Source organism: Mauremys reevesii, linkage group 11, assembly GCF_016161935.1.
Source record: "Mauremys reevesii isolate NIE-2019 linkage group 11, ASM1616193v1, whole genome shotgun sequence".
In the NCBI taxonomy this organism is placed as follows: domain Eukaryota; kingdom Metazoa; phylum Chordata; order Testudines; family Geoemydidae; genus Mauremys; species Mauremys reevesii.
The window spans coordinates 8490423-8501850 of NC_052633.1; the positions used below are offsets into that span (position 1 = coordinate 8490423).

The 11428-nt window shown below is 45.0% G+C and overlaps 1 long non-coding RNA gene across 1 annotated transcript in view; it reads left to right on the plus strand.

The window, feature by feature from the left end:
* Nucleotides 1-11428, plus strand: part of LOC120375160 — a 30114-nt gene extending 18686 nt beyond the window's left edge. The window contains exon 3 of the long non-coding RNA XR_005586476.1: nucleotides 11248-11428. This is a non-coding gene — a long non-coding RNA (uncharacterized LOC120375160). The remainder of the gene's footprint in view (nucleotides 1-11247) is intronic.

Below are 11428 nucleotides of genomic sequence, written 5' to 3' on the forward strand. Positions count from 1 at the left end.
ATTGCAGACTCTCTCTAGAGGAATCTGGAGGAAGTAAAAGATCAGCAGCATAAATTGCTTGATATCCTACACACATCTCAATCCTCCACAATTGCCCTACCTGTCAATGAAGCTCTTCTCAATCCCACAAAAGTGCTCTGGCAGACTCCAGTGTCCATCCCTCCAACATGCAAATACACTGACAAAAAATATTATGCTCTTGTGAACAATGTGGAATTTCTGTCCTTGCATTCCTCCGCAAAGTTTCTAGTAAGGTGCAAGAGAAAGGACGACAATATCAATCTCGTTCTACCCATCAGGACAGAGACTGGAAATGCTCAGATTTATTCGAACATAAGGCTTATTCATCAGCCAGGCTCCAGTTTCGAACATCTAATTACGAGGCTCTTTTATGGCCAGTACAACTGCCTCAATTACTCCAAATTCGAGGAACTGTGCCATGACCTTCCTGAGGACAAGACAGAACAATCCCAGGTTCTTATGCCTGAGGGACACCTCTTGGCCTGTACAATCCTACAAGCCTTGTTAGACTCTGCGGATACTGCCACCCACTCCATAGCAACAGCCGTGGTCAGGAGACATGCATCATGGCTGCAACTCTCGGGCTTTTGGAAGGAGGTACAAACCACAGTTGAAGACTTACCCTTTTAGAGCTGCAAACAATTTGCAGAGCATACAGACAATTCCCTACACTGCCTTAAAGACTGCTGACTACTCTCTGCTCCCTTGGTATTTACACTGCACCAAAAAGATGCCCGGGGAAGTATCATCTTCCCCCGTGATCCCAACCACCGCAGAACACTCGTCAGTAGCACTATGACATTCAGCACCAATGACAAAAGCCCCCTACTAAATGTAGACAGGCCACTTCTCAAGGGATTGCCTCTCACACAGCTCCAGCCAGGCAACAATTTTGAAGGTGTGGTCAAGACCCTGAGAAGCACCCCCCTTTTCCATTCATACCAACCATCTTCAACATCCCACCAATTTGGCGACTGATTAGTTCCGTTCTTTCTATCATGGAGACTGATCACCTCAGACAAGCGAGTTCTAGAGATCGTCAGAGAAGGCTACTCCATCCCTTTTCTATATATCCCACCCTACCACCCTTCCTCCCCATCCCTGTTCAGGGACCCCTTTCACTAACCCACTCTATGAGAAGAAATAATCATCTTCTGCATCTGGGAGCCATAGAAACAGTCCCTTCTCAACACAGAGGAAATGGTTTCTACTCCCATTATTTTCTGATCCAGAAGAAATTTGGTGGATGGCAGCTGATCCTGGACCTTCAAAACCTAAACAAGTTAGTCAAACTGCAATGCTTCAAGATGGTTTCCCTCTCTGCCATTATCCCTGCACTGGAACGGGGCTATGGAAAAATGATGACTCCTTGTTTCCTTAGGTAGGCACTGACAGAACTTTGGAGAATACACCAGGGGCCACTGACAGTCTGAAAGGCAGTATCTTGTACTGAGGGTGGTCAGCACCCACAGTGAATTGGAGAAACCATCTGTGGGAAGAGTGTACTGTGATATGGAAATATGTGTCTTAGAGGTCGAGGGCTGAGAACCATTCCCCCTGTTTCAGTTCCTTCAGCTTATCTTCAACTGCTGGGACACAATCTCTGGGAGATCCATTCCTCATCACATGGGATGCACCATTACTCTATGCTCTCCCTCCCTTCCCCCTTCTATTTCAAGTACTCCCCAAGATACAGGGGGACCGAGCTCATGTCATCCTTATAGCTCCAACATGACCATGACAGATCTGGTATACTTACCTCCTTCACATGATGGTATGCTGACCAGTCTCTCTCCATCCAACTCCGCGGGTCCTTTCAGAGAATGTAGGCTCCTCCTCAAAGCCTGGCTCCTCTGTGGTTCCAGGATTCAGAAATAACCTGTTCAAGCAGTTAAACAGATATTTTGAATAGCAGGTGCAACAGGACTAGATGCACTTACCTTCACACATGGACTAGATTCCAATGTTGGTGTGCCTCCCATCAGGTCGACACAATAAGCATTCCACTACCGCTTATTCTGGACTATATGTTACACCTTAAATAATCAGGATTATCCACCAGCTCCACTCGGGTGCATTTGGCAGTCTTCACCACTTTCCACTGCCACATAGACGGCCATTCCATCTTCACACACCCACTCACCAAACATTTTCTGAAGGGTCTCCAAAATCTTTATCCTCACTTACGAGACCCAAACCCAACCTGGGACCCTGGCCTGGTCCTACATTCTCTGACTAGACCTCCCTTCGAACCAATGGAAACGTGCACTTACGTTCACTTATCAATGAAAGCAGCTTTTCTTGTTGCTCTCACCTCTGCCCGAGAAGTCAGCAAAATTGCTGCCCTTGTGGCATATTCCCTGTGCACATTTTATCATAATGGCAAAGTTATGCTATGCCCACATCTGAGATTTTTACCCAAGGTTCAATCATCTTTCCATCTCAATCACCTATTCACCTTTCTTGCTTCTTCCCGAAGGCTCACAGCAACCAATGGGAGGCAGCACTGCACACCCTAGACACCAGATGAGCATTAGCTTTCTACCTGGACAGGACTAAACCTTTCTGAAAATCACCACATTTATTCCTTTCAATGACCAAAAGATCCAAGGGCGCAGCCATCTCTAAGCAATGCCTTTCCAAGTGGATCTCGCAGTGTAGACATCTGTCCTACCAACTACACAATTGACAGCCTCCCACCCTCTCGATTTCCATTTCCATTGCCATTCTCAATAATTTCCCCATTGCTGACATTTGCAAAGTGGCCACATGGGCATCAACAGACACTTTTGTCCATCGCTACGCCATTACTTAGGACAGTGTGTCCTAGGAGAGTGTCCGCTGCAGTGTCATATCGTCTGCAGTAAATGCCACTCCGAAGCCCCAGTCTTCCAATCAAGGGGACTGCTTTATAGTCACCTACAGTGGAGCACCTACAGGGATGTTATTCCAAGAAGAAGAGAGGGTTATTCACCCTGTGCAGTAACCGAGGTTCTACGAGATGTGTATCTTAGTGAGTGCTCGGCTAGCTGCCCTCCTCCCCTCTGCTGCAGAGCCGACACATGGGCTCATGGCAGAGAAGGAACTGGAGGGTGGCTGGACCACACACTGCTCTCTCTCTATATATCCCACTCTATATATATATATCCCACTCACCGCTGGAGAGGTGGGAGGTACGCACGTGTGGTCCAACAGGCACTGATGATGATCTCCAATCCCAGGCACAGGGGGCGTTGCCGCACCTACAATAGAACACCCATAGGGACACGCATCTCGAAGAACTTCCGTTACTGCACAGGGTGAGCAAATCTCTCCTTCTCCCACTTAGCAAACCTTGCTTTCCCCAAGGAAGACTAGGTATGTACCAAGTTTGATCTTTAACAGCAAAATCACTTTCAAGTTACCTGATCATAAAAGTCTTCTGAGCAATTGTCTTGAAACACAGAAACTGCCTTTTTAATCACACTCAGAGAGTTCTAAGATAGCCTAGTGGAAGTGTACCAAACTTACATATTTCAGTTTTGACCCATTTGAAAACAGGAGCTCAGAAAAAAAGCAGCACCTTAACCCCACAGAAGGCAACTCAGTCTTATCTAGAAGTTAGGGCAATATTGGTCCATATGACAGTATACTTTGCCCTGACGTTAGAGATCTGAGGGAGTCAATGGGAGATTTTCTATTGCTTCAATAGACCTAGGAACAAGCCCCAGGAGACCAGATCAGAGACATTATATTCACCATCACCAAATTAGCTCTGAAATTTCCTCTGTGCTTCCTTAGCAAATGGATCATGCCTGACACTAAATTGTCTGGTACAGAGTGTCTAAGTGTAAGCATTTGCAGGGTGGGCGTCATGGTTTATAATCAGCTTAGAAGATACAAGATGCTGTGTACATATTATTTTTAGCCAGACGTTAACGTCAGGGCTGTGGTGGTGGAAATTTAACAGGGGACAGATTGATGGAGATCAGTCCATCAGGCCCTTGGTTCCATGGCTTCAATGTATTGTAATAGAGAACAAAAATAATTTTCTATAGGCCTCCAATTCTCAAAACTGTCTTCCTCTATATGGTGCTATACAGGGAGATCAGTGTTATCTCATTGGACAGACACACCTGTTTCTGTGCCTTTCTAAATGAATGAATGTGAGCAGTTCAGTTACTCCCAGTCCACTTACCTTGTACTGCTCCTTATCTGAAGAATGACTCTGAAAGGTCTCCATTATGGTAATTCATGAGTATGTAAAGAAAACACCTCAGGAAGAAACCTGAGGGGGTCTTGAGGTGGCAAATTCATCCGATATCTGACAAGTGGAACGGCCCAGTTATTAAGGCCTTCTGTCATTCTGGGTGTGGTAACTGCAGGGTGGGATAAGGTAGAAAGCTCTCCCGCAGGACAGCGAGTTGATGTTGTAGGTTTCCCAAGATTTGAAAGAAGGCTCTGAAAGTTCTCTTAATGGTGCACTTAATCCCCACATGAGGAATAACAGCCTTAGGGATGGTCCAAGGTCTTTTTTAATAACTGTGAAAAAAAGTTAATTGCAGTTTCTTGGCTGCTTGCTCCACTGCTCTCTGTGTAAGAATGAAAGGTTGAGGATTTTACAGAGACAAGGTGGGTGAGATAATATTTTTTATTGGACCAACTTCTGTTGATGAGAGAGAGACAAACTTTTGAGCTCACCAAGAGCTCTTCTTCAGGTCTGGAGACTGTACTCAGTGTGTCACAGCTAAACACAAGGTGGAACAGATTGTTTAACATAAAGTAGTTAACCTTGAATAGTCCCTTGAAATATGTATTATGTGGCCTGTTAACACCTCTCCGTAGGGGAAAAGAGCTGGGGGGTGGGTGGGGATGGAAATAGGTTAGTGGGTGACAGAGTGTTGTAATAAGCCATAATTCCAGTGTCTCTGTTCAGTCCATGATTTTTAGTGTCTTGAAAAGCTCCCAGGCTTGTCTTTTGAAAGTACTGTGCAGGTTTCCTTTGAAGGTGAGAACTCATAGGTCAGATATGGAGAGATCGTTATGTGAAAAGTGTTCACAAAGTGTTCACCCACAGGTTACAGGATGTTTTTTGTCTTTTACCATTTTCATTCAAGAGTATAGAGATTGTCTGGTTTCACCCACACAGTTGTTGGTCACGGTGCTTAGTGCACGGGATGAGGTACACCAAATTGTGATAGGCAAGTGTAAGACCCATGGATCTTGAAATTCCATGGATCATGACTAGAGAGGTGTTAATGGGCCACTTCACCTTGAATGATCCCTTGAAATGAGTTAACTACTGATGCAAAACAATCTATTTTACCTGTACTGAGCTGTGATACTCTGTTTATGTCTACACTGCAACATAAGCCTGTGCTTGGATCCAGGCTGAAGCCTAACCCCCGTTGCATCTACACTGCAATTGCGTTAATCCAGGGCTCAGACTCAGAGTTCCAGAACCCTGCAGAGCTGGAGGGTCTGAGCTCAAGTTAAACTGGGACCCAGGGTCCGAACCCTAGTGCTTTGCAATGTAGACACAGCCCTGCTTGAATCAGGTCCAGGAGTCAGCCGGAAGTATCCCACAATTCCATGAGACAACTTTCTTAGTCCTCTCTATCCCAACAATCTGCAATCCACTTTATTGAGAATGGAAGCCACCCCCCTTTGCAAAGGGCAGCAGCTCAGGGCAGCATTAACCCATTCTCTTCTGATCACCGCTCGGTAAGCACGTTATCAGAGAGCCTCCTAAGTTTGCAATGGAGAGCGAACCCATCAAGCTTTTTGCAAAGTGAGCTGCTTCAAACTTCCTGTAACACTGAGGGTGGGCAGTAGAGTTTTCCCACAGTACACCACCATCCTACAGCTAGTGGCACTAGAGTCCAACTAACTTGGGCTCACATTACAGTGTAGACATACCCTCTGAGTACCTTTCCCAGACCTGAAGATGAGCTCTGTGTAAGCTCAAAATCTAGTCTCTCTCCAGCAAAAGTTGGGCCAATAAAAGATATTACCTCCCTGGCCTTGTCTCTTTAAGATCCTGGGACCAATGCAGCTACAATGACACTGAATGCAACAGTAGATTGAAGATATAGCAATTGAACCACTCTCAGTTCTCTAGCTGCCTACTCTGCAATGGAAGAATCATAGATGAAAGAGACCTCAGGAGATCATCTAGTCCAACCCCCTGCTCAAAGCAGGGCCAATCCCCAGACAGATTTTTGCCCCAGATCCCTAAATGGCCCCCTCAAAGATCAAACTCACAACCCTGGGTTTAGTAGGCCAATGCTCAAGCCACTGAGCTATCCCTCCCTGACAAAATGGCTCAGGCCCTGAGTTGCAAACAGTTTGCCATATGTGCAGTCTCACAGAAGCCAGTGGGACTATCTGAGTGCATTGCGTCTGAGTTAAGCGCATGCATAGCTGTTTGCAAGATCAGGGGCCACCGCTGTACACCGTGGACAAGTCCACAAGCTAGCGGCTAATGGGAGTTTTGTGAGGCAGTTTACAGGGGAAGTGGGAGAGAGGGGGGCTAGATACACATAACATTCCTTAAACTTATTTAAACTTAAGCTTAAATAAAAAAACCTGAGAGAGATAAATAGTCCTGTCCCCCAGGGATCTATACTGGTCCCAGTCCTATTGAACATATTCATAAATGATCTGGAAAAGGGGGTAAACAGTGAGGTGGCAAATTTTGCAGATGATACAAAGCTACTCAAGATAGTTAGGTCCCAGGCAGACTGCGAAGAGCTACAAAAGGATCTCAGAACTGGGTGACTGGGCAACAAAATGACAGATGAAATTCAACGTTGATAAATGCAAAGTAGTGCACATTGGAAAACATAATCCTAACTATACATAAACAATTATGGGATCTAAATTAGCTGTTACCATTCAAGAAAGAGATCTTGGAGTCATTGTGGATAGTTCTCTGAAAACATCCGCTCAATGTGCAGTGGGAGTCAAAAAAGCAAACAGAATGTTGGGAATCATTAAGAAATGGATAGATAATAAGACAGAAAATATCATATTGCCTCTATGTAAATCCATGTCATGGCTGCATCTTGAATACTATCTGCAGATGTGGTCACCCCATCCCAAAAAGGATATATTGGAAAAGGTTCGGAAAAGGGCAACAAAAATTATTATGAAGTGTCTGCCCTATGAGGAGAGATTAATAAGACTGGGACTTCTCAACTTGGAAAAAAGATGACTGAGGGGGAATATGACAGAGGTCTATAAAATCATGCCTTGTGTGGAGAAAGTAAATAAGGAAGTGTTATTTACGGCTTTTCATAACACAAGATCGAGGGGTCACCAAATGAAATTAATAGGCAGCAGGTTTAAAACAAACAAAAGGAAATATTTTTCCACACAATGCACAGTCAGACTGTGGAACTTCTTGCCAGAGGATGTTGTGAAGGCCAAGACTATAACTGGGTTCAAAAAAGAACTAGATAAATTCATGGAGGATAGGTCCATCAATGGCTATTAGCCAGGATGGGCTGGGATGGTGTCCCTAGCCTCTGTTTGCCAGAAGCTGGGAATGGGCGACAGGGGGTGGATAACTTGATGATTACCTAATCTGTTCATTCCCTCTGAGACATCTGGCATTGCCCACTGTTGGAAGACAGGATACTGGGCTAGATGGACCTTTGGTCAGACCCGGCATGGCCATTCTTATGTTCATGTCTTCTCTTCTCATAAAATAGCTAACCCTTCCCCACTTGCTGGATTAGAAAGAGAATCTTAACAAGGCCATTTCGACAAGTCCAGACAGTTTCACAATAGGAGTTCAAAGTAGCTCCAAGAGCAGCATCTGCCCTCCACTCCCAGTGACAATTTTCATCATTTTACAATCCCATTTTCCCATTTTTAAAAAAAGTTTTTTCTCTCCTCTGTGGCTGAGAGAGACCTACCTACAAACACAAACTGCACACGGGGAATAGTGACCCTGACAAAATACTGTCCCATGTGAACACAGTTAAGAGCAATAACGTTCTCTCGAGTCCCGGTTGTGGTCATGCTGCCAATTACCTGAAACAACAATAAGTAAACCAGTTTCAGTCAAATATGGGTGGAGCTACAGCAGATGTAAGTCAGCAGAGCTCTGTTTACTACATTGAAGCTATACTGGTTGACACCAGCTGAGGATCTGAACCTCTGTTTTTCCTGGTAGTGTAACCGTGTTGTGGTAGGTGCTGTATCTGGCACCAGTTCTGCTAACACTGATGAACGTGCTTATCATTATGCACTGAAGTAATTCCACTGACTTCAGTAGGCTATGCCAGCTGGGGATCTGGCTCACAGTTTGTACGTATTTGCTAGAACTCACACACTTTTGGGTGTGGTGCTCTGTCCCATCTAGTGGCACTGAGACCACTTAGAGAGAGAGCTGAAATGAGTCTGCTCTACAGCCTTAGCTAACAGCCAGTTGGCTTTTGGTTTGTGAGGTCCCAGGTTGGATCCCGCCCACTGATGACCGGAGTCTGTTGGTGTTACATATTAATTTACCAAGATAGCCAGTGATGGCCAGTGGGGTTTGTAGACCTTGCTTATTTACTTTTTTTGTTATTACCTTGTAACTTAAGACCCCAGCTTTAAATAACTTGAACCTCTGGTGTATTTCAAAAGATGAGGGAAATGTGTAGAGTTTGCAAGTGTACCCTCCCCAAAAGTATCAGAGCTGCTCTATGCGCTAGGGGATTAAAGATACTTGTCCAAAGAAATGTGGGTCTTTCTTGAATTAAGGCTTTCCACTGAGCCATGATTCAGAGCTTTCTAGTGGTTCCTCTGGTGAATTGATCCCTAGATTACAAAATAGGAGTTTGTGATCTAATGTAGCGCCATGTCTCTTGCAGTGGCCAGAGTCTGATGCTTCCAAAGAAGGTGAAAATGTCCATAATGCACCCAATTAACTGTCTACCATGGGGGAGACATTTTTTCCTGAATAAGCCTCAAAAATGAGATGGAATTATCCAAGGTATCATCTGAGCATCCATACCTAGGAGTGCTATAAATGGTCTTGAAGTAATTTCAGTCTTCTTAAAACTTAGCAATAGCATTTGATTCTCTTTCCTGTGATTCCCATGGATTGACTCTCTGCTGCATAAATAATCATTGCCCTGTGCAGGCTTGACATTATTTTCTCTTGAATTTCATCTAATGCTCTCCTGGTGTGGGGGAGGGCAGGCCAAACAAGAAGGAGTAGTTGGTGTTTACTACACCTTTCATTCAGAATTCTGAATATCAGTCAAATCTGAGCCAAGTCATTCTGATTTGTGCCACTGTAACTTACAATAGGAGAGCATGTAGGTTTGTCCCTCTTTAGTGACCAGTTCATATAAGAGGTTAACGAGTCTTCTGTAGCTGCCAGCAGGGGAATTTGGTTCATTAGCTGAAGGGGTAGAGGCTGTGCTTTTAACTCAATAGACTCCAACCTCACCCATCTGAAGTTGTTCATTCAGCTTCATATCACAGTGTATGTAAACTCTGCCAAGCCCCAAACTGTTCTTTAACTGTTCTTTCAAGATCTACAAATGGCACCTTAAGTCCCTGCCATAAGTAGATTATCTAATATTCTCTTCCTCTGATGGCCATTTCCATGATCATTAGAACAAAATGCAACCTGACCTAGCCAACATGATGTGACACAAGCAAAGGCAGCAGGATTGGACCTGTTTTCCTTCCTGCAGTGTAAGGAGGAAGAAAGATTTTTAACCTATCTGTCATTTCATTGGGTTAATCAATTGGGAAGAACAAGACATCTGTGGATCTCCTGAGTCTGCACCATATTTCTGGACAGCCCAAAACAGCTCTGAGAAAACTAAAAAGAGAGGGCTTTAATTGGGCTTATGTTGGCCCTGGTAAAATCTCTTTTGCCTGCACTATGATGAAGCAAATAAAACAGCAGACAGAAATAGACAAGGCTTCCAGGAACTAATATCTTCAGTGCTATTGTGTGTTCTCTCTCCCCTCTCCTGATGATGATCGCTGCTTTCATATTCTAGTGGGGTTTTATTTTGGCATGGAATGTGTGGGTTTTGGCAGGAAAAAGAGACAGTACATCAATGAAGAGGGGAAATCGTTTCTTAAATGCTAAAAGCTATCAGTCGAGGGCTTCCAAAAAGCTATGGAGTGGAGACCTCTTGGATGCCAAAGGGATAGGAATTGGCTTGTGTCCTGAATGGCTTCCATTATTTCTTGAAGAAGCAACTGGTTTTTGTATTTGTATAGACCATTGTGCTGGAGGCAGGATTACTTTAGCCAGATGTTGTACATAATATCAAGAAACACTGACATGAATACACCTCATTAGAGAAGAGACAAGCACACTGAGGCTAGACATTTACAAGGGATTGTCTGAACCCTATACTGATGGCAAGGCGCTTTGATGGGATTAATAGCCTAAATGAGTTAGTGTAATTGTTGCAGCTGTCTGTTGATCCTGGCCCGTATCTTTCCCCCAAACCCTGCACCATGGCATATCAGCAAAACTATAGGGGAGCCTCCTGGATAGCAGAGATGACAAAGGGTGACGTGCTCCTCCTCCACATTCCACCTTCAGTCCTTTCTGCAAAATAGTCACATGCCAATGAGCTACGCAAAAAAGGGTGGCAAGGTAGGGAGGGAGAGGGAAAGGCTGCACTAACAAAACTGCATAGGCTGCTTAATAAAAATGTGGACAGTGGCAGCTCTGAGACAAACTGTACTTTTTCGGATGGGTCCCAGCACATGGCCGGAACTCGGCAGCCGCTAGCGACACAGTTAGCAGCTCTACTGGGCTACCATGGCTAGTAGGGGTTATGGGGAGGAAGATGGAAGCTCCATATGCCTATCTGGCTAGGATCCACACTGATAGTGTGGGGCTGGACCCCAGCTGTCTGTCTGGTTCTGTAGCCCAGTCCCTTGAACACATTGTATCCTTGCTTCATCCTGTATCAGCAACAGAGTTGCATGCCTAACTTGTTCCTCTCCCTGCATATTTTGTGCAGGAGAGGGATATCTGGCCACATCTAAACCAGCAAAATTAGCATCTGCCTGTTAGTGACTGCCAGCAGCGATTCAGCAACATTGGTTCAAATGGCTTGTAGACATGGCCACTGTGTCATGAAACCTGCTCAGCGTGTCAATGTGATAAAAACAGCTGCTGAGGCTAGCGCTTATGCTGCCACTGTGAGCAGCACAGCAGCTAACATCAGCCCCAGTAATATGGGGATCACGGGGCCTGTCTTTACTGTCCAGCAGGTGAAGTTCACTGAGGAATATTGCCTCCAACAAAGGGAGCATGTGGAGGCCAGATGTGTGATGGAAAGAGAAACACGTTTAGGAGCAGTCAACTCCGACTTCACTCCACTGGCTCCAGGAAGAGGTCTAGCTCTCTGCTCCAAAGGAGGCAGGTTTGGTTGGAAGCGGATCTGTGGGA